At 39.1% G+C, this 24,305-nt stretch overlaps 1 protein-coding gene across 37 annotated transcripts in view; it reads left to right on the top strand.

Annotated features, from left to right (window-relative positions):
* The window catches only part of THRB (thyroid hormone receptor beta), a 361,404-nt gene that overhangs the window by 162,304 nt on the left and 174,795 nt on the right, over nucleotides 1-24,305 (top strand). Inside the window, exon 1 of one of the 37 annotated variants that reach the window (XM_070239013.1) lies at nucleotides 6,873-7,633. The exons of 34 other annotated variants lie outside the window; for them this stretch is intronic. The gene's annotated coding sequence lies outside the window, so the exon portion shown is untranslated. Of the gene's footprint in view, nucleotides 1-6,872; nucleotides 7,634-24,305 lie in introns of those variants that run through there. 2 more of the 37 variants (XM_070239030.1, XM_070239018.1) reach the window with 2 other exon arrangements.

A 24,305-nucleotide genomic window follows, 5' to 3' on the forward strand; every position in this document is an offset into this window, starting at 1 on the left:
TGGTACACATACTTACTTAGAATTAAAAAACAGTGGATGTGATGGAAGGATCTGTGAATTTTTGTCTTTGCTATGAATACAAATTATTTTTTTCATATTTATCAGATAGGGAACGAGAGAGAGATGTTCCACTTTAAGCAAACCTTACACGGGAACATTTGTATTTACAGAACAGATAAATTGAGTAGCAATTATTTATTTAGCAAAATTCTTCTTTACATAAGGATTCAAGATAGCTGCTTTATGTAGCAAGTTACAAATAAGCTTAGATGTGTTTTACACCAAACATTATCAGAGACCCAGCTGGGATGTAAAAGGGGTTCATTTGTAGAGATATTCTAGGAACAAAGTAGTTAAATATACGTTTGAAAGAACTAGTATATAGTAACTTTGATCCACTGCAAGATTCTAAAGTGATTTGGTGATAGACTCTCAGACTTAATTTCTCAATCCTCCTATTAAGATAAATTTCTACAGCTCGTTCTATGACTTCCGGAGTATCCTAGCAGAGGTCTGAAGGAGTATCTGCCCTTGCTTATGTCAGTTATTGGTTTCTGGTCACACAGAATGATAGAATTCTGGAGATGGGAGATTTCCTAGAGATGATCTTTTTTTTTTTTTTTTTTTTTTTTTTAAAGATTTTATTTTTTCCTTTTTCTCCCCAAAGCCCCCCGGTACATAGTTGTGTATTCTCCGTTGTGGGTTCCTCTAGTTGTGGCATGTGGGACGCTGCCTCAGCGTGGTCTGACGAGCAGTGCCATGTCCGCGCCCAGGATTCGAACCGACGAAACACTGGGCCGCCTGCAGCGGAGCGCGCGAACTTAACCACTCGGCCACGGGGCCAGCCCCTAGAGATGATCTTTTTTACCACTCAAAATGTGGTTATGGCCAGTAACGTTGGCACCATCTGGGAGCTCGTTAGAAGCTCAGAATTCCAGGGCCCTCTCCAGATCTAGTAAGTCAGAATCTGCACTTTAACGAGATCCCCAGGGGATTCTTACACACGGTAAAATGGGAGAAGGTTGAGTCCATACTCAACGCCCTCGCACTCCACGTGGCTATCTGCATTGCATGATTGTTGTTGTTGCCACCCTAAGAACATTCAAAAATAAAACAGTGCTGTTGACAGCTCCAGTCTTGGCTTGGGGAACAGTTGCCATTTTAAAGGGCAGAAATGCTGTTCCCCAGAAGCAAAGAGAAAACAGGATCCTAAAAAAATATGGTTCAGAGCTGTGGTTGCCTGGGGCCTGAGTTTGTCAGAACAAGTCAACTTGCCAAGGAACATGAGAGTAACTTTATCTGTGGGCCACTTAATGCTCCTCCAAATGAATGGCATCATTTTATGGAATTCTGGGACACCAATAGGACTTCTTTTAAAAGTTTTGGAGGGAGTAGGAAGTGAAGTGAATGGGAGATAAATGGGCATGAACACAATGCTCATGAGAAATGTGTTTACGGCTAAATTCATTCATGGTTCTACCTCTGTACCAACCTGGAACTGACCTATTAAATAGTATCCAGACAGTGCTTGCATTGCAACGGCGGCAGGATGTTAGGAAGAAGAGACGGAGATAGAGGCTTTGATCTTTTCTAGAATAGATTAGATGCAGGGCTATAAAGTGAATGTGAGACTATACCCACATATTGTTCAGCTGTAGAAGATACAAGCTCCTATAATAAGAAATGTCTTTCGGTAGAATGTTCTAGATGAGTCAAAACCTTGATAATAACAATGGAAGAGAAAACAATTTACGATAATATTCCTTTGTACCCTGAGCAACTATACCCTGAAGCAATTAGCTTTCAGTTCAAAAGGAAAAGCTGAGGAGAGATTCTGCTGTGCCCAAGATCTGAAGACCCAAAGACAAAAGCTGCCTTCCTGGAGCTCCAGGCAACGACAGGAGCTTCCTTGCGTTGCTCTAAAAAACTTTATGCACTTTAATTACCCCTAGGAGGGGTCATAAGACGGAGGTGGAAGCTGGACCTGGCCCAAGACAAATACAATAAAATCTTTGTTATTCAGTGCATATAGATTAGATTAGCAACAACAAAAAAATGATACTTAACCTATTTACCCTCTTTTCCCAGGAACTTTTAAAAATCCTCAGAACCTATGGAAACTACGGTTTTGATTTGAAGATAAAAGGGTTCAACCTTCTAATGCTGGTTTATTTTCCTAAGTGATTAAGGGGACAAAGTGAAATTTATACTTATATGATTATTTCTCTCTAAATTGATAATTTTTTTTCTGCTTTATCTCCCCAAACCCCCCCTGTACACAGTTGTATATCTTAGTTGCATGTCCTCCTAGTTGTGGGATGTGGGATGCTGCCTCAATGTGGTCTCATGAGCGGTCCCATGTCCGCGCCCAGGATCCGAACCCTGGGCCGCCGCAGCAGAGTGTGCGAACTTAACCACTCGGCCACGGAGCCAGCCCCTCTAAATCAATATTTTACAAAAGTTCATTTTTTTTCCCAAACTCATCTCTAGTTTCTTACTTTAATGGACAGAGGGGAAAGGAAACCAGCAACTGGCCACTTGACCTTCCTGCAGCATAGCTAGCCCTCAAGTCCAGGTTGAAAATTCAAATGTCAACGAAAGCTGGGGAGGTACCTTTAAAGTGAGCCACTTCTTAAGGAACTGAAAATTTGGACTTTTGAGCAAAATCCACTGTTTTTTCAAATGTTGACTCATTTACTATTATTATTATTTTATTTAAGACTAGACTTAGCAGTCAGAACACTGATGAAGGGTGGATTAGGTCAACAAGATGCCAATTAAGTCTTCAGCCAAAACATCAGTGGTGATTCTTAGTGAGAAACTGTGTCCAGTGATGGGAGGGCTGGGATGCTGCTAGACTTTAGGATCTTCAGAACAAGGGACAGTCCTACACCCAGCAATTTGTCCTGCACCTAATGTTGTAACACCCAGTTGAGCAACACTGAAAGAGTAATGGGAATTCTCCAGGTGCCCATGTGGTGTGGTCAGGTTCAACTCAGGTTTGGGGCCAAAGGCCTGTTTGATAATGAAGGGAAAATGCATTTTCCTGGAGCGTCTATTTCCTTTGATCAGGCAGGTGTGGCAGACACAGTAGGTTTCAGGGATTGGAGGTTTCTGATGGTCTTTGGCTTATTTCACATTTTGGCAAAGCTTTGCAAAAAGACTTTAGAAAAGACTTTATTTTCCTTCTTCTGGCTTTAGTATGCTTACATTCTTCAGAGAGTTTTAACTTCATCTCTAAAATAAAGTTTTCATACTTTATTTTTATGAAGTGGCTTTCAAACAGTGTGACCCCAAGAAGATGAACTGATTGAAGGTTTATGACTGAGAAAAGTTCTGTGTTGCGAAAATCCTGTAATAGAGAGTTCAGCTGAACTCTTTATTCACCCAGCCCCCGAAGGGTGTCATGCTACAGGGATGACCTCCTGGGAAGGGCACATCCTTGCTCTTACTTGTTTGAATGAATTGAGTTAACCATAATGCTCTGTCCACAGCCATGCTAGTTCAGCTGAGATGTTTGTTGGGTCTTGTTCAGTGGTGATCACTTTCCTTGAACCAAAGAGGGTGTGTATGATCCATTATCTGAATTTCATATGAATGATGGAGTGTTTTGTCCCTTCCACTCATCTAGACTTCTGGTGATTGATCTATCTGTGTACACCCACGTAACCACCACTCAGAAGGAAATATAAAACATTACCAGCATTCCAGAGGTTTTATCATGCCCCCCGCCTCAGAACCTAACCCTTCCCACAGGGGTTACCACTATTCTGACTTCCATCCACCATTGATTCAGTCTTTTGCCTGTTCTTCAACTTCTTATATATAAAATTGCATAAGATGTACTCTTTTGTATTTGACACTTTTTGCTCAGTATAACGTCTGGGAGATTCACATACATTGTTGCATACATCAGTATTTCATTCTTTTTATTGCTAAGTCAGTGATTATGTAAATGTACTACAATTTGTTTATTTGTTCTCCTGTTGATAGACATTTGGATTGTTTCCAGTTTGGGGCTGTCTTTTGGTGAGCATAGGCATTTCTCTTGGATATATAGCTAGCAGTAGAAATATTAGTCACAGGGTAGGTGTATGTTTAACTTTATTAGGACTCCCAAACAGCTTTCCAAAGTGGTTATATAAACTTACAGTGCAGTGTGTGAGAGTTGCTCCATATCCTCTCCAATACTTGGTAATGTCAGTCCTTTTAATTTTAGTCATTCTGATGGATATGTAGTGCTGTCTCATTGTAGCTTTAATATGCATTTTCACCTAAAATAAGTGAGTCATAAAAATTGTTGAAGTTCATGAAGAGACTTTTAAAGTCTTGCTTCAGGCTACTACACATGCAATATTATTAACCCTTTTTGGGAACCCTAACTATTTCTCCTTCCTCAGAGACGTGATGCCTAATTGTGTGATTATTCCCACTTTGTTAGATGTGAAAATTCCTCAGCCATATCCTTAGTGTGATATCCCCATAAAAAGAAATGTTTTACATTTCCTTCTGAGTGATATGGCCCTGATATACGGTGCACAGGGGAGACCCAGCCTCACGGCTGTACGCACCTGGCAATGAGTTTGCCCCTACAGACACAGGGCAGCCTGCCTGTTCGATGAGTCCATAATGAGCATTGATTGAGCCCCTACTTTATTCCAGGCACTGTGCTGAGCATTGAGGAAGCAACAGGGACGTAGGGAGGCTCACGATCTGAGCATACTAGTGTAATGCAGGACGATAAGTGCTTTGAGAAATATCTATGTTCAGGGGGCTTTGAGGCCCAGAGCAAAGGTGCTTGGAGAGAGCAAGGAAGGTCCTCCCAGGAAGAGTGATAACCCAAGTGAGTGTTACAGGAAGCAGAGGGAGGGCATCCCAGTCAAGCCAGCTGCCATACAAAGGCATGGAGGGGAGCCTCAATCTTCCAGGATTGCCAGGACAGCTGGAGCATTAAGGCTTGTGCAGGAGGGCACTGACAAGAGATATAGCCAGGATATCTGCAGGGCTAGATCGTGCAGTGAAAATATATTTCAATTATAATTTCCAAATATAGTGAAAATATATTTCACTTAGGTGGAAATATCTTTTGCAGAATTTCAGCCTAGAGAACCTCCTTCTTGGTTTACCTGCAAGCCAAAGCAATCAGGACTTCCCCCTGGCTGTTGTCTCTCAGCTTTGACTTCTACTCACCACTTCATGTTGAATTGCATGATGTTAGACTTCTTTCTAACTTCTCATCTAGACACAAACATATTTCCTATTAAAGAGTTTGAAACCAATGTGTACTTTCTCATTTATGATAGTCTAACAATTGTATTTTCTTAACAAGTTGTTTTCTTATATGCCTTCCAGACCCAACTCCTTAGCTCGTGCAATAGCCCTGCACGTGGCATAAGCCCACTTTTAGTTTTCTCATGGAATGGAGTTTTATTGTTGGTGTTAGCATCTGTCCTTTTGATTAGAGGAGTGAGGCAGACATTTACTTTCCTAATAAAGTATCTACTCATCTAAAGCAAGTCAGTTCTGATAATGTGTGAAAACTTCTCCCTCGAGCTCAGCCAAGGCAGCCTTCGGGTATCAGAATTGCTCTGTTACATTCACCAAACACTCATGTAGCATGTATCTCCTTGCATTTTCCAGGCAGTATTCTAACTACATTACACATAGCAACTCATCTAATCCTCACAACCATCCTAGAGTTGCACAACATTATTTCCATTTTATAGATGGGGAAACTGAGGCACCAAGAGGTTAAGTAATTTGCTCAAGTCACAGATGGGGTTTGAATTCACACATTCATTCTTCGAAAAACGTTACTGTGCTGCTTCTTCAAACTTGTGAAACATCCAGGAGAAATGCAGAGAAACAAACTTCATTCAGCAAACATTTATTAAGCAACTGCGTGGTGGGTGAGTCAGCAACACCTTTGCCCCAGGAACTCTTAATCTATTTGAGGAGGGAGACAAAAATGTCTGCAATGTAGTGTTAATCCGAGGAGGAAAGTGACTAACTTTGCCTGAGGAAGTAAGGGAGGGGCTTGGGCCTTAAAGACAGGCTCAGCCCTTTGAGAAATGGAGCCAACAGAAGGGCCAGTTCTCAGTTGTGATGAGGCAAGTGTTTGGGAGGTGTCAGTGTGCTTGGAACGGAAGGTGTTAAGGTGCGCTGTGGCAAATGTGAATGCGGGAGATAGCACTGGTGGGATGTGGTAGTCGGGGCTGCATTGGAGGGTCTTGTGTACTCACTAAAGCATAAGGCTTTATCTTGTCCCCAGTGGGAAGCCGTCAAGGATCGTTAAATAGAGGAGACAGGTGATCGACCATTTTTATGGCTATCATCCAAGGTGAGATGAAAGTTAGCAGGGCAAGATATTTGGAATCTAGGAGTATGGGGTGGGTGGACGATAAAATAAAGTGTCTGAACTAGAACAGGCAGAAGGGAGACAGACAGGTGAGAGCAAGAGGGAGGAAAAGAGGAAGATAGAGACAGAGACAGAGAGAACAGAGTGATGTCTGCCCAAAGGAAGGAGGGGAGGGGTGGAAGGAGAAAAGAATGGAAGGAGTAAAGAAAAGAAAATATGCCAGTATCTTAAAAAAAATCTCCTGGTAAAATGTTACTGGCACAATCCCCATATGATTGAGGCTTTTTCAAGTATTTGCTCAGCCAGCTTTTGTTTTGGTGGTTCACCAGCAGTTATTTTCATGGCCATAATAGCCCACTGAGATTACTTCGCTCTGAAGATAATTTGTCAAGCTTATGTAAGACTTCATTTAGGGGCCATTGCCTTGGCATGCGGACAGCCTCCAGACCTTGCACACCAGCAGAAACATGTTATCTGAAGAGTGCAATAAGGCAAATTAAATTCATTGCTAGGCACTCCAGCACCAAACAAGGGCTGCTATATGAGGCCTTTTCAGCATATTGCCTTTAAGAAAAAGGCCATTTGAAATTCAGCCTCACAAGCCTAAACCTTGATGGCTTCAAACCTAAGGAAACTTCAAAAATATGGGAATCAAAAGCTTTGTTTCAAGCCACATTACTCCTGTCCTCTGTGCTGGTTTTAAGCAGTGTAGTTAGCGGAGTGAACGATTTCTCTCTGCAATTATGATGATCAGGCTGGGTGGAAGCAAACTGGAGTTGGGAGGGGAGTAAAAGTCCTAATCATCACAAGGCTTGTAGACATGGATAAGGTAGCATGTCAGGTGTTAGCTGTCCAGGCAGCCTCCTGGTGTTATAGGAGTCTCGTTTCACTGAGGGGTTGGGTTACCACAAGCTTTGCTCATCTTCCTGCTGCAAGACTGGCTTCTGGTAGCAGGCCGGGCAGCATGGTGTGGAATCCCAGGTAGAGAGAACAGTCTGGAGTTGTGAGCTCTTTGTCTGGGGAGCGCGTTATGTGGCAAAATCCATACAGTCATGACGCCAGCCCAGCGTCAGTCAACACAGGCATCTAAGATGCATTTCAAGAGCGTATAATTGGCATAACTCAGCCACATAAGTGCAAGACGTGGCTTTGGGTTCCAAGCAATTTATTTGCTTAGAAAGTCTTCATTCTACCTGCCTTGGAAGTAGAGTAAAAGCAGCTCGTGCTGAGGGTGTGGAGATGTCAGCAGGTCCTGAAAGCGGGTCGGACAGCAGGGTAAGTGTCAGACCACTCCTGTGATGCTCTCTGTGTGAATGCCAAAGGAGATTTTGTTACAATCAATGTGTGGGTCAAGACCAGTCCATATTCAGGGCGTGGGCTTCCAAGGGCTAACTTGCCTTAAAATTCTAATATATCACTGCTGAGGGTGAGATTGCACAAATGTACTTTTCCAGCATTTCTCATAGATCTTGAATTGGAGTTAAAAGACAAGGCAAAAAAATATATAGCTCCTCAATTTCAAACTTTTTTTGGTGGGTGGTGGGGCGGGAGGAGGATAATAAAGGGATATAGATTATAATGCTGTGTTTTTTAAACTTTAAAAGTTTTAAGATTTGTAAAAGAAAGATAAATTATCTTCTTATTCTTAAATAAAGTACTGAATGGAGACACGATGTAAATAGAAAATTGTAATGAGTTCCTAGTGCCATACTTTGAGTGACATTGAGTTTCCTCAAGTGTCATGCTTGAGGGAACAACCAGAGTGTGTTCCATAGAGGCTGAGGCTTTGGAGATGGTCCAGGTTACACAAGAAAAGTGGAAAGAACTGAGACTGTTCAGTCTGGAGAAGAAAAGACTTAGGAAGTGATTATGGCTATTCTTAAGTAGAAGGACTGAAGTATGGAATAAGGAGACTATTTTTTCTATATTTCCCCAGGAAAGAAAAAATTTTTATCCTTTTGGGACAGGGAATAACTGTCCCCTTTGACAATCTGATTTAAAAAAAGAAAAAAAAAAACTGTAGACTTACTCTCCAGAAAATGAATTTACATAAAGCAAAACTGGCACAAATATCACAGATTCCATGGAACCTTGTGATGCCTATATAAAGAACTCCTATTTTAAATGGTAGGACTGACAATGAACGAAACTTTCAGGATTTATTGTTTAAAGACAAATTCTCAAGGAGTTTGGTAAGTGCTGCAATGGAACTGGGTTTTTCATGCGGGGATTCACTTCCCCATCACTAGGGCCTGAATGAATGGTTGCCTGAGCTTTAGACTCACCAAGACCTGGATCTGGATGCAGATGGTGCTGCTTCTAGCTGTGCATCCTTAGGCAAGTTATTTAATCCTGCTAAGTATCCATTCACTGCCCTGGGAAATGCAGGTAACATGCATCACAAGGTGGTTCGGATAATTCAATGACAAAGACTGTATAGAATGCCTGTCCCAGTACTAGAGTAGTAAAGAACAAAAATTAACTTTTCTAAGTAATTCTTGAAGATCATGAGTTGAAAGGAAGAGCAAGAAAAAGTCTAATTTCCGCCTCTGCATATGTTCTTCGTAATTATGTTCCTTTTTGACTGTGAGGGATATTATAGACAGCATTCCAGCTTTGTGTGGGAAGTTACAATAAATGTCTAACTCCAAATATGCACCAGATTTATATTTTAAAAAAAAACTTTTAAAATTAAGTGAAAGGTGATATTATGGTATCTTGAAGGTTTTTTTAAAAAGCATTCTAACCAAGGTGTGAATGAACATTGTAGAAAATGAAATGTGTTTTCAATGAGGAGAAATTTATCCTGAATTTCTGTCTAATAGAAGAGGAAATGAGGTTGCATTTTAAGGTAATACTTAATAACAGGCAAGAAAAGTAACTATGTATCAAGTGAAAAGGAATAATGCTAAATAATCATAGAGTATATAATAGAAGTTAAATGCCTATCTTTAAGATTCTAGAAAGGAACACAATTTTCAAAGCGTTTTGGTAATGGGCTTTTTTAAGTGTCCCATTGGGGTATGCACTAGAGAATATGAACATTCAGTCCTGTGGGTGACAAGATATTCTTAGCAGCTGACGGCTGCAGGGAGCAACTCCAGAGTATTTGCTGCAATGTGAATTGTATTTAATTCACCAACAGCATATGTGTGTGCAGTACTTACTACTTCTGCAGCTCTGTTCCAGGCATTGCTGGGTGTGAAAGGGGTCCCTCACCTTCAAGGAACATCAGCCAGGTTGGAAAACTTAGCACATACTCTTAAAAGGATGAATGATGCAGGCAATGACTTCCCACGTTGTTGAGAGGAAAGAGAGAAGGTTGTGGGTTGAAGTTGATGACAGCCTTCGTGGAGGAGGTGAGAACTGAGCAGGATCTTGAAAGTTAACAGGAGTTTCTGTCTTCCTACCTCAGTACATAGCAGCACCAATCATCTAGTTGTTCAATTCAAAAGCCTGGAAATTATTCTTGCTTCCACTTTCCCTCACCCCCATATCCAAATTCTCAGCAACTTCTCCATCTTCTGTCTCCAAAATATATGTGAGTCTGCACACGCCCACCATCTCCATTGCCATCATCGTGGGTCAAGCCACCATCATCCCTCTGAAACGCTTCAATAGTCTATTAACAAGTCTCTTTCCACTTTTGTCCCATCCTCAAATCCATTTTCTCCAAAGCAGCTAGAGTTATGAAGTCACTACCACAATTTAAACTCTTTAAATGTTTCCCATTGGGCTAAAAATAAAATTTTCGCTCCTCATCGTGGCCTACTGGGCCCTGTGGGACACAGCCCAGCCTCACTGATCTCACTCCCATTCTTCTCCCCTTAGCTCATCATGGTCGAGCCACACTGGCTTCCTATCCTATGATGCTTTCATCTTGTTAGATGTACAATAGAGAAAAAGAATGTGAAAATCCCTGAAGGCTATATCAGGATATCAGCTCTCAAAATTAAGAGGAGAGCTTGCTCTTATAATGATTCTGCCACACAAATGTGAGCATTTAAGTAGAAAATGTCAGCAGCATGGTTTGATTTCAAGGACCCCTGGAGAAGACTCATTTTGTACCTCTCAAAATTTATCTCCCTCACCAGCTTCATTAAATTCATTCTCAGGACAATATATTTTATTAAATTCCCATCAAGAAGTACAGTCAATATTTACTGTGTGCCACGTACTGTGCTAGGTACAGGAGCTATGATGCTACAAGAGGAAAAGACAGGGAGATCCTACCTTCTTAGTGCTTTCAGACTACTGGGGGACGCAGACAGTTACAACAGAAGATCATTAGAATGAGGAGATTTACAAGATGCCATGAGAACACAAGGGTGGGGTGCCTACCCCTGACTTGGGTGGGAAGGTCAAGGAAAGCTTCCTAGGGGAAGTGCCATTTTAGCTGAGACCTGAAATAGTAGGATGTGGGGCAGAAGGCAGGGGTAACTATTCAAGTATTTTTGGCAGGGTAAACAGCACATGCAAAGGAGGGTATTAAGGGAGAGCATGACACTTTCATGGAAACCAGAAAAGTTCAAGATGGTTGCAACATAATGCGATGGTGGGGGCAGTGGAGAGAAGAGGAACAAGATATGAGAAGTAAGCAGTGGCCTGTGCATAGAAAGCCTTATAAGCCATCATAAGGTCTTTGGACCTAATAGTAGCAAGTGAAAGCTTTTTAAGCACTGGGATGACATGGACTGATATGTGTGATAGAGAGCTCACTTGGGATGGAGTATGAAGAGGGGGCAAGTCCAGAGGTTGGCAGATCAGTTGAAAGGCTATTCTATGATCCAGAAGAGAAATGTTGATGTGAACCAGAGGTAAAAAGGATTGATAGAAGTCCAGAAGAGAGATTTAGAAAGGATAATTCACAAGACTTAGAAATGGACTGGATAATACAGGGGTGAATGAGAAAAGAGCAAAAAGAGTAATTCTTACATTTCCACCATGGGCAACCTCTGAAAGGGGTCTATTTCTAAGATAGAGACTCAGGTGTAAAAGGAGGCTTAGGAGAAGATGGGGGGAAGTCATACCTGATAGTTAGATATCTGTCTTTTTTATCTGAAAACAGGTTTTCTTTGTAGCGTGGGCTCTGGAAATTCTAAAAAATAGATGGTTGGAAGAGTGGGTGAATGTCTATGAAAGAGATAAGAAAGTCCCTAAGAGAATCATTAACTCCTTAATTTTGCTTAAGCCCTGGCCAAGATGCCAAGCAAGTTCTTCTGTCATTAATAAACAATATTAAAGAGAAGCATTGAGTCTACTAGGTAATAGCAAGGTCCTTTCCAACTCCATTATTATGTGGGACCTGATATTTACATTTTCCACAGTCATGATGTGTCCAGAATCTTATCTGCTTTGGATAAGGTGATTATAGCCCCTTGGGGAATAAAAGTGTTTCCTCATCCCAACTGGCTTCACATCCCTCTTCTGCCATACACAGGTCCTCATTTACATTCTGGATGAGTAAATGTCTGGACTGTGTGGTGTTTTATAAGCTTATGGACATGTATGTGAATGTGGGAGAGACAGACAGACACAGAGAAAGATGACAGTAGATATCTGCTTGAGACACCTCCCAATTAATTTAATTTCGGTGACATCATCCCACTTTAGTTGAAGTCTTCTGAAATGAGTAGCTCTTGTTTTACCTGTTATTTAAACACTTATTAAACAATGAGCCTCCATGAGAAAGCAAGTTCCTTTAGAGCAGGGTTTCTCAACCTCCGCACTACTGATATTTTGGGCTGGATAATTCTTTGCTGTGGGGGGCTGTCCTGTGCATTGCAGGATGTTTAGCAGCATCCCTAACCTCAACCCACTAGATGCCAGTTGTGAACCCCCCACACCCAATCGTGACAATCAAACTTGTCTCTAGACACTGCCAAATGTCCACTAGGGGGACAAAATTGCCTCCAGTTGAGAATCATTGCTTCAGAGCAGTGACTCTCAAAACGTCTTGCTCAGACCAGGAGCATCAGCATCACCTGAAAACTCATCAGAAATACAAATTTTGTGGCCTCAACTGACACCTACTGAGAAAGAAACTCTAGAGGTGGGGCCAAGCAATCTGTTTAAGAAGCCCTCCAGGTGATTCGGAAGTACAGCAAGGTTTGAAAAGCACTGTTCTAGAGCAAAAGAGTGGTCACTAAAGTTTCACAACAAATAGCTATTTATGTGAAAAAAGATTTTGAATACAGGAAGGTCTTCTCTCTTCCCTTTTCCTTTCCCATTCAGAAAAGGAAGTGAAAGTACATCATTTTATTTCTAAAAGGCAAAAATTCTTGATAAATAATGTCCTACCATGGAAAATTCTTATAGAGAGGCAACAATTTTTAAATCACATGAAAAGTCTGTCACTCTGAACAGAATTCTTTTTTCCTTAAGTCACAGAGATCAAACAGTAATAGCTTGATTGCATATCAGATTGACAAAGAGAGAGTTTCAATAAGCACATGGAAAACTTTCTGCAAGTAGAATAGAAATGTGATATAGTGCTTTCATTCAGGGTGGCAGCCCGTTCGTCTGCCCAGCGCTCAATAGCGGTTAGAAAGCACAGGCAGACGTCTGTGTAAGAGAAAGCTTTTCTTTGTTTTCTTCCTTAACTTCCTTTTTAACTTGTTTGCTCACTTGCCCCTTTTCCACCCAAAACAGCACTAAATAAGGGAGTGGAGTTTCCGGTTTATTTAAACAGCAATTTTATAATGCAGCCCACAAATTATAAAAGTTCAGCTAAAAGTTCTATTCTTCAAACGTATTTTCAAATTCTGTGAGTTGCTAACAATTCAGTGATGTTGATGTCGTCCATGAAATGCCTATTGGGATCCCTGCACGTTAGATTGGATTCTGAAAATCATTTTATCAGAAAAGGAAATGACGTTCGACATCAATAATTATTTTTACTTTAGCATACACATATGCCAAAATAAGGAAGATAAATTTAGTAAAACTTTGTTCACAAATTTATTCATTTTTTATGTATTGATTTGTTCAAAAAATAGTAATTGACTGTTGACTGTATACCAGTGAATAAGAAATATATATTCTCTGACCTCATGTAGCTCACCTTTTTTGTAAGCAGAGGAAAACAGACAGATAAAAACCCAATATTTTAAATTTTGGTTGTACCCATTAGTGGGTTATGAGAACAATTTAGTGGGTCACAAACAGCTTTCATGATTGTTTCTTTAATGAACAAACTAGAATAGAAAGAAGAAACTAGATTTCATTCTACCATAATTCTTAATTGTGTATTTCATCAAACTGTCATTTCAGCTGTGTGTGTATGTAAGGGCGTGAATCAAAGTAAAACATTGCTCATTATGAATTTTAAAAGTTTGAAAAATTACTGAAATTTTTTAAATATGGAAATTAATGAAATGATTTCAAATTATAATGCGTGCTATGAAAAGGCTAAGGGGCTAAGATGGAAAATAACAAAAAAGCGTCGAATGCAGGGAGGCAGAAGCAACTGTTAGCTGTGTGGTCAGAGATGGTATCTCTGATGAAGGAGCATTCTAGCTGTTCCCAGCCAAGGAGAGGGAGCCAGCAAGACAAAGGGAACAGCAAGTGCAAAGGTTCTGTTTGGGGCCTGAGTACCTGGGGTGTGGCGACCTAAATGACAAAGAAAATTGACAGTTCATTTCCTTCCTCCTCAGGAAGGAAAATTGTAGAACTTTTGGTTGATAGCAACACACAAAACAAAAGGGAGGCATGAACCTATTCCATAAACATAGATAATTTTCATTCAAAGACATGGAAAATCCCCAATTCAAGTAACTCATAGAAAGAAAACATACATTCAATTAAAATTCTTCAAATATTTATTGAGTTTTTACCCCAGGGAAATAATTACCCTATGGTGAATTCATAGATGAATAAGAGTCTTAAGATGTAAGTGTAAGGTTGTAAGTACACATATACACAAAAGAGCAAAGGTTATAATTTACCTGTTAATGAAAGTCAGCCATTCTCCTTTTTAAGAACACCTATTCCACATGCCTCAAATTTATTTTTCTCTATTTGGCTTTATAACAAAGATTTCATTCACTTCAGAATGGTTTCTACCTAATTAGACTATCTGCTCTCCATTTCAAAAGATAGGGATGTTCTGTAGCCGATGGTGACTTCATATTCTGGGACCGCAAACAAGGCATTGCAAAGAGATTTATGACCTCTGTAACAACCTAATCCTACACTCTAAGGTTCCCTAATTCTTTCATAGAACCCCAAATTCTAAAGCCAGCACTTTGATAGTAGGTATGCCTATATTTGTAATAAACTTACTATTGTTGTTATTAATATTATCATTATGTTTTAATGCACCCTATCTCCTTGCTATCTCACTCATCTGTTCTCAGCTTCTTTTACAGTCCTATCAAGCATCCTTTCTGCTACCTTCCTGAAAACGTACAGCCTACAACTTCTTCAAAACTCAGCTTCCCACTTTCTTTGCCAGGTGGGCAGAATTCACAGAAGAGGCAGCAATGGCAACAAAAGCTGTTTCAGTGGTGGCCAATATGTACTCATAGTCCAACCTGACTACAGTGAACAGTGGAAACTCAGGCCATTGGCAAGTGGTCTGGAAACTCTGGAGACAATATTTTATACTTTAGCTCAAGACAACTAAATCCAGTAAAAACTTTGAGCGTAGCCAGAGCAAAGTCACAGGGAAATTCTTGAAGGATCCTTTAAGCAAAAGTTTGGGGGCATAGCAATTTGCAATTGTATCAAGAGCCCACCAAAGGCTCATACTCCTTGAAGCAGTAATTTGAGAATCTTCTACAATGCTTCTGAAATTTTTTCCTAAAGAAATAACCCAGAATTCAGAAATAGATTTCGGCACAGAAATGTTATTGGTGGCATTAATTTGTATTTGAAAATGAACCAAGTATCTTTCAATAGGAGAATGTTAAGTATATAATCTTATATCTATATAGTGGGCCATTTAAAGTCATTAAAAGTGCCATTTATGAAAAGATTATAGCATAGCAGAGTGGTTAGGTTATAATGTTGGGTAGAAAAGGATAAAAATTGGAATTCATGATATAATTTCAACTATATATAAAACAGATGCATAGAAAAACTAGAAAGGAAATAAAAATTGAGAGATCTGGATAGTTACATTACCAGTCATTTTTTTACTATGCTTTTCCGAATTTTTAATTTTTTCTACAATGAGCATGTATTCCTTTTATGTTCTAAACAAATCAACTTTAGCTCAGACATTATCGTGTTTTTCTCTTCGGTGAACGTAAAGATAGTTCATGGTTTCGAATACTATCTGAAATATGTATGTGCATGTGGCACTGTGTAAGATATTAAAATTTGCTTGCCAACATTAATGAGTATACACTTGTTTAGTTTAATCACAAATTATTGCCAAGTAATAAAGCAAAATTAGTATTTTATAATTTATTGTTGGTTATATTTATAAAAACAATCAAGAACTATCATAGGAGATTTCCATTCTTTATTATGAGGAAAAAGAGAGTGATGTATAATCAGGGTTTGCTTTAAAAATATGATCTTTTTTAGAACCGGATATGATAGAGTAATTAATTGGCTCATAGCAAATAATGTGCTACCCTTAATTGATTACTAAATCTTGTCAAACTTGTAATTGATTAATAAATTTTGTTAATTAAGAAAGTAAAGGGAAAACTATTTCCATGCAGATAGACTTTTAGCTCTCTTTAGAAGTTTCACCAGCACCCAAAGCTCTACACAGTGACAAGATACAAGGATGTATGTTTATGATCTCCAGGGTTAGAGTAACATGCCTATTCGAGGACTGCAGGCAATAGCCTGGAAGCAGAGAGTTTAAGCCTAACACTTTCTTTCTTCACTCGGTTGTCAAACCGTTTACTGTGCCTTAGAAAAAATGAAACCAGCTCTCCTGATCACCTTGAAAATTTGGTGAGACAGCCGCCTCCGTCCCTAGAGGCCAACTTAGTCAGCTCTGAGCAGACAACCATTAAGAAAACTTATGCTCGTCTGTTTTGGAGAATTTTTCCCTTGTTCCTCAGCCCTGTTTATAATTTCTGCTCTCAGGGAGTCTATATTTATGACAACCCAATCATCTTGGCCTGTGCACTGCGTCTCGCTGTGAGGAACCAGAGCCTTCTCTGGAAGGCAGCTTTATAGAGAAGACCACACTGTTGACAGATCTGTGCCTCCTCCCTGTGGGTGGTCGGAGGCAGAGAAATCTGAGCTTTCCAGGGCAGGCCTGTCATGTGCCAGGAAATTTAGATTCAGGGAGCTGTTATCTATTAAAGTTATACATCTCCCAAAAACCAGAATTACAGGTAACTAATATTCCTTCTGCGTGCCAAAGAAAACCCCAAACCCTTAATCCCCACATGACTGGGCTATTAATATTAAAATAGTTTCTTTTATATAGCGTGTGTAACGATTTGTTAGTCTCTGGGCCAATGTAGTGAAAACATCATTGAAGGGCTTTAACTTGGAAGCACATCTAAATGAACAAGGGAGGAAGTATTTTATCTGTTGCAAAAGACTCTTTCTGAAGGTGTTGGTCCATCAGAGAAGATGATAGACTCAGATTTCTTGGGAGCCAACTTGGTCTTAGAAAAAAATCCTAAGAGGTTTAGTAGAAAGAGTCAAAGCAGGATTAGAACAAGATCAACCTGATTTTGGATCCTGCATAGAATTGGATGTCCTTGGGCAAGTTCTCAAACTTTTCTGACCCTTTTTTTCCTCACTTAAAAAACAGAGCTCATAATAAATACTTTTCACAGTAGATATAGGGGGAAATGATAAAATGGATGTGAAATGCCTGGCTTTCATGGTGTGCATGTCACATACTTCTTTATCTCGTTATAAAAGCCTATTAAAATGCTTTCAGCCCTTTGTAACCTGTTTGCCCTCACAAGGAAAATGTACTTCTCATTAGGTACTTAGAATGCAACATGCAAATACTCATGTCTAACTTAATTTGGGATCAATTACCACCTATTATTTCTGCCAATACATAAACAGATACTAATATTGGTACCTGTACCATCTCCCTTGACCTCGCCCCATGCACGACAACTTCTATTGCCAGCAGAAACCCCAACACTAGGGTGTTGACGCTACACACACATTCCCACCCAACACTACCGTATGGGGCCCACATCCCACCTGCTAATTCTTACCTCCACACCCCTTGCACTCCATAGAAATGATTTTCCAGGTAATCATAGAATAAATGCCCGGATGTATCTGTACATGGAAGAGATTCATTATGAAGAAAAAAAAATGTGGGAGGGAAAAATTGTATGAGCAAGTTCAATATATTATGTTTGGAAGATAGCTTGATGTTGAGAAAAAGAAAGGAAAGCAGGTAAATTTAGGGGAGACATTCCTGAAGGTGAAGCAACTTAGAGCCTTTTGTATATAAAATGTATGCCCACTACATCTACAGCAGTGGTTCTGAGAATTTAGCATGCCCTTGTATCATTTGAGGGCCTTAGATTTCCTGGACCCGCACCCCCAGAGTTTCTGATTCAGTAGGTCTGGGGTGAGGCCAGATCATTTGTATTTGTTTTCTTTTCTTTCTTTTTTTTTTTTTTTGGTGAGGAAGATTCACTCTGAGCTCAAACATCTGTTGCCAATCTTCCTCTTTTTTTGCTTGAGGAAGATTAGCCCTGAGCTAACATCTGTGCCAGTTTTCCTCTATTTTGTACATGGGTTGCTGCCACAGCATAGCTTGACGAGTGGTGTAGGTCTACGTCTGGGATCTGAACCCATGAATCCAGGCTGCCAAAGCAGAGCACACCGGATTTAACCATTATGCCACCAGGCCAGCCCCTCATTTGCATTTCTAACAAATGATGCTGATGCTGTAGGTCTAGGAAATACACTATGAGAACCTCTGATTTATAGAATTCATAAAATAAATTTAGGAGCTTTCCATCTTTTTCAGTGGTTTGGATAGTTTAAATAGCATCAGAATCGCCGGTTCTTTAAAAGTTAGTTGAAACCCAGTTGTGAAATTAGTTAATCCTGGTACCTTTCTCCCCTTTTAAATGATAGACTTGTAATCACTGTTTCAATCTCTTTTTATTAAATTTTTCTACTTCTTCTTGGGTTAGTTAATTCCTGCTTTGTTAAGAAATGATCCATTCCAAGTTTCCACATTTATTCCAATGGAGTTAAATGTAATATTTTCTTATAATTATTTTAATCTTTTTGGGTATATATTTCTCTCTTTTCTCAATTGTATTATTTTCCTGTCTCTCTTCTTTTTTTAATATGCTCATGAGATGGCTATATATTTTATTTAAAAACTAGTTTTTTAATTTATTTGTTCTTTCTACCACTTATGGTTTTCATTTCATTTATTTCTGCATTTATCTTTATTAATTTCTTCTTCATACTTTATTTAGGTTTATTCTTTTGTTCTTCATGGAATTTCTTAGTATGAGTACTATGCTCATTTATTTTGTCTTTTGATAACAAAGCTATCACAGCTCTAAGCTATACATTTTCCTCTGAATATAGCTTTAGCTGTTTTTCATAAGTTTTGGTAAGAAATATTCTCCTTTTCACTGGTTCTAGATAATTTATAATTTAAATTTTGCTTTTCTCATTAATTCTAGAGTTATTTTGAAGGATGTTTCTTATTTTTCAAGTAGTTAAGATTGACAAGCTATTGCTTTATTGTTTAATATCAATTTTATTTGCTTATGATCTAAGATTATGGTCTATTAAAGTATCTACTTTCTAAAGTAAGTTAAGGTTTTCTTTTCAGTCTTGTAATTTGTATTTTATTAATGTTCCATTGTGATAGAAGTTCTGTGTACAAATCTGTTAGACTGAGTGTGTGGCTTATGTTTTTCAAATCTTTATGTCCTTTCTTGTATTTGGGCTCCTTGATCAATTCTGAAAGTTCCTTAGTCATTTCCTAAAAGGCAATATAACCTTTATTCTAAAACCTAATAAATGAAATACAGACAAAAAGCCATGGACCAATTTCACTTATACGCATTGGTGCAAACTTCTAAATAAAATATTATTAGGTAAAATCCAGAGGCATCTCAAAAAAATAATATGCCATGACAAAGAAGAACTTATTCCTAGAATATAAACGTGGTTAAATGTCAGAAAATCTATCGAAATAATTTATCTCGTTAATAAAGGAAGAAAAAAGATTGAAACAATAAATATGGAAAAGACATTTGTAAAATACAGCAGCCATTTTTAATAAGAAAGCTTAATTACTGTCTGTTTCTGTTTTACTGAAATGTGATAAAGACTAACCACCAAAAACTAACAAATAACAAAATTCTAAATGGTCAAACTCTAAGGCTCTTTATATTAAAATCAGGCATAAGAGAGTATATCAGTGATCTATTGTCACAATAATGCTGCATAACAAACAACTACCAAACTTCAGAGGCATATAGTAATAACCATGTAAGTAGCTCACAGTCACTGGGGATCAGGGGGTCTGGGTTGGGCTTGTATGCATGTCCATGGTCATGTAGGCAATTCTGTAATCATTACTGGGCTTGCTCACATGTCTGGGACAGCCCAGCTGTGGACTGATCTAGGATGGCCTTTGCTAGAACAATTGGGAATATTTTACTCTACACAACATGTTCTCGTCTTCCAGCAGCCTAGCCCAGGCACACTGTCATAGTAGTGACAGAGGAACAAGAGCAAGAGCAAACACAATGTCAGAAGCACTTTTCAGGCCTCTGCATCATATTTGCTAACATCCCCTTAACCAAACACGTGGCTTAGCCTAGAGTCAGAGTGTGAGGATACTGCAAAGTTTCATGGCAAAGGGTATGGATACAGGGAACATTGGGACCGTCTTTACAATCTTCTACATGTAGGGATCCCTGCTTCCACTAATATTATTCATCATTGTTTCAGAGGTTCCAGTGAATTTAGTGGGACAAGAAATAAATTGCATCATGTATGCAACAAAAAAGTAATATTATCTTTTTTTGTTGATGACATTGTTGTATTCCTTCAAAAATTGAGGAACTCCAGTAAAACACTGCTATAATTAATAGAGATATTTGACAAAGAGGTTAGATTTCAAAGTAAATGTAGAAAAATCAATGGGTCTTCTTAGTCATTCATTCAACAAATATTCATTGAACACTCACTGAAGGAATGCCAAGAGCTCATCCAGTCCCTGGAGATACGGTATTGAATAAAAGAGACAAAATCATTTTCCTCATGGGGCTGACATTTTAGTTGGAGGAAATGGAAAATAAACCACAAATGAATAAATTATGAGTCAGATGATGACAGGTGCTACGAGATACATATAAAGCCAGAGAAGGAGTATAGTAAATGCTTCACAGGTGGGGTGGGTGGCAGTCATGGGTGTATTATTTTCTATGGGGTTATCAGGGAAGGCCTCACTGATAAAAATAAGTTAGCATCAGAGCAGAGACTTGAGATCTGTGAGGAAGCCCACCATGCAGATAACTGGGACGAGCAAATGCTAGTCAGATGTGGCAGTGAGTTCAAAGGCCTTGATACAGGGTTGTATGTGGCATGTTTATTTATGAGTTATCAATTACAAATGGAGATGGAATTGTCACCTAACACAAATTATAAAATACTTAGGAATAATCTTAATGAGAAATAATAATTTGAAGGATATAAAACAAGATCTGGGGCCAGCCCCAGTGGCCTAGTGGTTAAGTTCCACGTGCTCCGCTTTGGCAGCCCAGGTTCGGTTCCTGGGCACGGACCTACACCAACTCATCTATCAGTAGCCATGCTTTGATGGTGGCTCACATACAAAATAGAGGAAGATTGGCAACAGATGTTAGCTCAAGGTGAAACTTCCTCATCAAAAAGAAAAAAAATCTGTAAAAACCCAAGAAAACTTTTTAAAAAACGAAAGAAAAATAAAAAACAGAGGAGGCTAACTCATCTATAAGATACTTGAACATATTGAAGCAATAGCATCAAAACAATATGATATTGGCAAAGGAGTAAACAAATGGATAAACAAAAGATTGGAGAGTCCATCTAGAACTAAAGCTGTACATCTACTTACTAACATACTCAAAAATAAATTATAGATGGATAAAGGCACACTTTTTTTTTACATTGAGCAATAAATAGGTATTAGTTTTCTATTGCTGCCTAACAAATTATCGCTAACCTAGTGCCTTAAAGAAAACAAATTTATTACCTAACAGTTCTGGTAGGTAAGAAGTCTGACTTAGGTCTCACAGAGCTAAGATGTCAGCAGGTCTGCATTCCTTTTGGAGCCTCTGAGGAAGAATTCTTTTCCTTGTCATTCTCAGAGGTTGTCCATGTTCCTTGGCTGTGGCCCCCTTCCTCCATTTTCAAAGCCAGCGATGTTGCATCTCTCCAACCATTCTTCCACAGTCACTCTGCCTCTGACCACAATCAGGAAAGGTTCTCTTTCTTAAGGACTTGTGTGACTAGATTGGGCTCACCTGGGTAATCCAGGATGCTCTTTCCATCTCAAGGTCTATACCCTTAATCACATCTGCAAAGTCCTTTTTGCCAGATAGGGTAGCATCTTCACAAGTTGCCAAGATGAGGGCATGGAGATCTTTGGGGAGCATCTTTGTGCTTACCACAAACACTTTAGAGAAGATTCTGGAAAATATTTTTATAACCCAGATGTTAGGGAAATGTTTATAATTGACAGGGAGATAACTCATAAGGGATAAAGGAAAAGATGAGCATGACATACCACGTAATTTGTTTTAATTATATGACCAAACATAGCATAAATGAACTCAAAAGACATAAGCTGTATGTCTTACAACATGTGGCAGGCAAAGTGTTAATGTCTGCATTTTTACAATGCTCATAAGAATTGACAGGAAAAAAACAGCCTTTGAGAAATGGGAGAAAGATCCAAATAGTCAATTCACAAGAAAGCAAATCCAAATAGCCAATAAAACCACATGAAAATATGTTCAACCTCAGTAGTTTTTGGGAAAACAAGAGTTTTTGGTAACAATGAGTACATTAGTTCCCTAGGGCTGCCGTAACTAATTACCACAAAGTTGGTGGCTTACAACAACAGAAATGCATGCTTCTCACAGTTCTGGAGGCAAGAAGTCCAAAATCAAGGTGCTTCCTCTGAAGACTGGGAGAGAATCCTTTCTTGCATCTTCCAGTTCCTTGGCTTGTGGCAGCATAACTCCAGTCTCCAACTCCTTCTTCACATGGTCCTCTCCTCTTCTCCCTCTGTGTCTCTCCCCTATGTGTCTCTTATAAAGATACTTGTCATTAGATTTAGGGTCCATTAGATAATCCAGGATGATCTCATCTAGAGAGCCTTAGTTATATCTAGGCAAAGACCCTTTTTCTAAATGAGGTCATATTTATAGATTCTGGGGATTAGGACATGGACATATCTTTTGAGGAGGCTGCCATTCAGTCACTACAATGAGATATTGTCCTTCTCATCAAATTGGTAAAATCTTTAAAAGAGCGAGAATACCCACCACTGTGGTAGATGGAGAGATCAGGGAGGGGGTGTTCTCATATACGGCTGTGGTCTCATAAATTTTTAAAAAGCAATACAGCAAACTCTATTAATGCAAAAACACACACATGTCGTATATTAAATGACTCAGCTTCTGGGAAACTAGCCCATAAAAATAAAAGCACCAGAATGCAAGATTTTATATGAAAGAATGTTCTTGCGTCATTCTTGTGATGAAGGAAAGAAGAACCTGGAACAAAATGAATGCCCAGCAATTGAGGAATGATTGAAAAAAATTGTGGTACACCTATATCATGGATATGTGTATATATAAGAGATTTGAGAACTATATGGAAGGATAAGTATCAGCTTTTATGGTGGTCAGTGTGATTGGTATATCATGCCAGAATTCATGTTTGAGGGTTTAAGTGGAAAAAATTACTTTCTTTTGAGTCACAATGTCTGGGGTCCTGCATAAATGTCTTGATTTTCTAATTCTTGGTGTAACCGAGCAAAGTCACGTGCGACCAGCCACCCTTAGGTAGGAGGGCGCCCTGGCTTATCTCTCAAGCTCCTGGATCCTAGGAGCATATACTGAGTTCCAGGAGCAACAAAGTGTTTCGGTTCTGCCCTGCCTGAGACATGGTAAGAATAGAGCTTTGTGATTTGACTGGACACATCTAGAGATACAATCAGTGGCTTTTGACCAAGTCATTGCTGAGTAAGTGAGAAAATTCCTGTGCCATTTACTCCAGGAACTGAAAGGTGATGTTGGGGATGTGCCGCTCAAAGATGCCTTGTCCCTGCTCCCTTTAATCCCCCAGAATCTTCTGAGCAATAGGAACACATTGAAAAAGATATACAGCTGCTTCCTCCAGAAAAAAACCACATACATTTAAAGGTATAAACTCTGGTATGTTTGCTTTAAAAAAAAAAAAAAAAAAAAAAGGCATGCTTGCCCAGAAACCTCAAGGCTTCCTGGAATCTCTGTTAAGAATTCAGATGTACTGGTGATAAGTTTCTAAATACCATAATTTAAGCCAATATTATTAACAAGTAGAAAAAAGAGGAATGATAGTTTCTTTGATCATAGGAACTGTTTTAAAAAAATTGTGGGGAAATGCAGTACACCTGGTAATCTGAAAACCTGAGAGCAGTTATTAATCCTTTCAAATTGTTCACATACTTCATAGAATGGAGCATCAGGTTTGTACCAACTCAGAATACTTAGAAACACTTTGAAATCAGTTCTTCACATCAAATCTCTTGAAAAGCTTCCAAGGATCAAATAAGTCACTTTCCTTCCTCCAGGCAAGGCTGGAGACTAACCCAGCCCAGGCTCTTAAAGGTAGTTCTTATTTTTTTTTTTTTAAAGATTTTATTTTTTTCCTTTTTCTCCCCAAAGCCCCCAGGTACATAGTCGTATATTCTTTGTTGTGGGTCCTTCTAGTTGTGGCATGTGGGACGCTGCCTCAGCGTGGTCTGATGAGCAGTGCCATG

The sequence above is a fragment of the Equus caballus genome, chromosome 16 (assembly GCF_041296265.1).
Source record: "Equus caballus isolate H_3958 breed thoroughbred chromosome 16, TB-T2T, whole genome shotgun sequence".
NCBI lineage: Eukaryota > Metazoa > Chordata > Mammalia > Perissodactyla > Equidae > Equus > Equus caballus.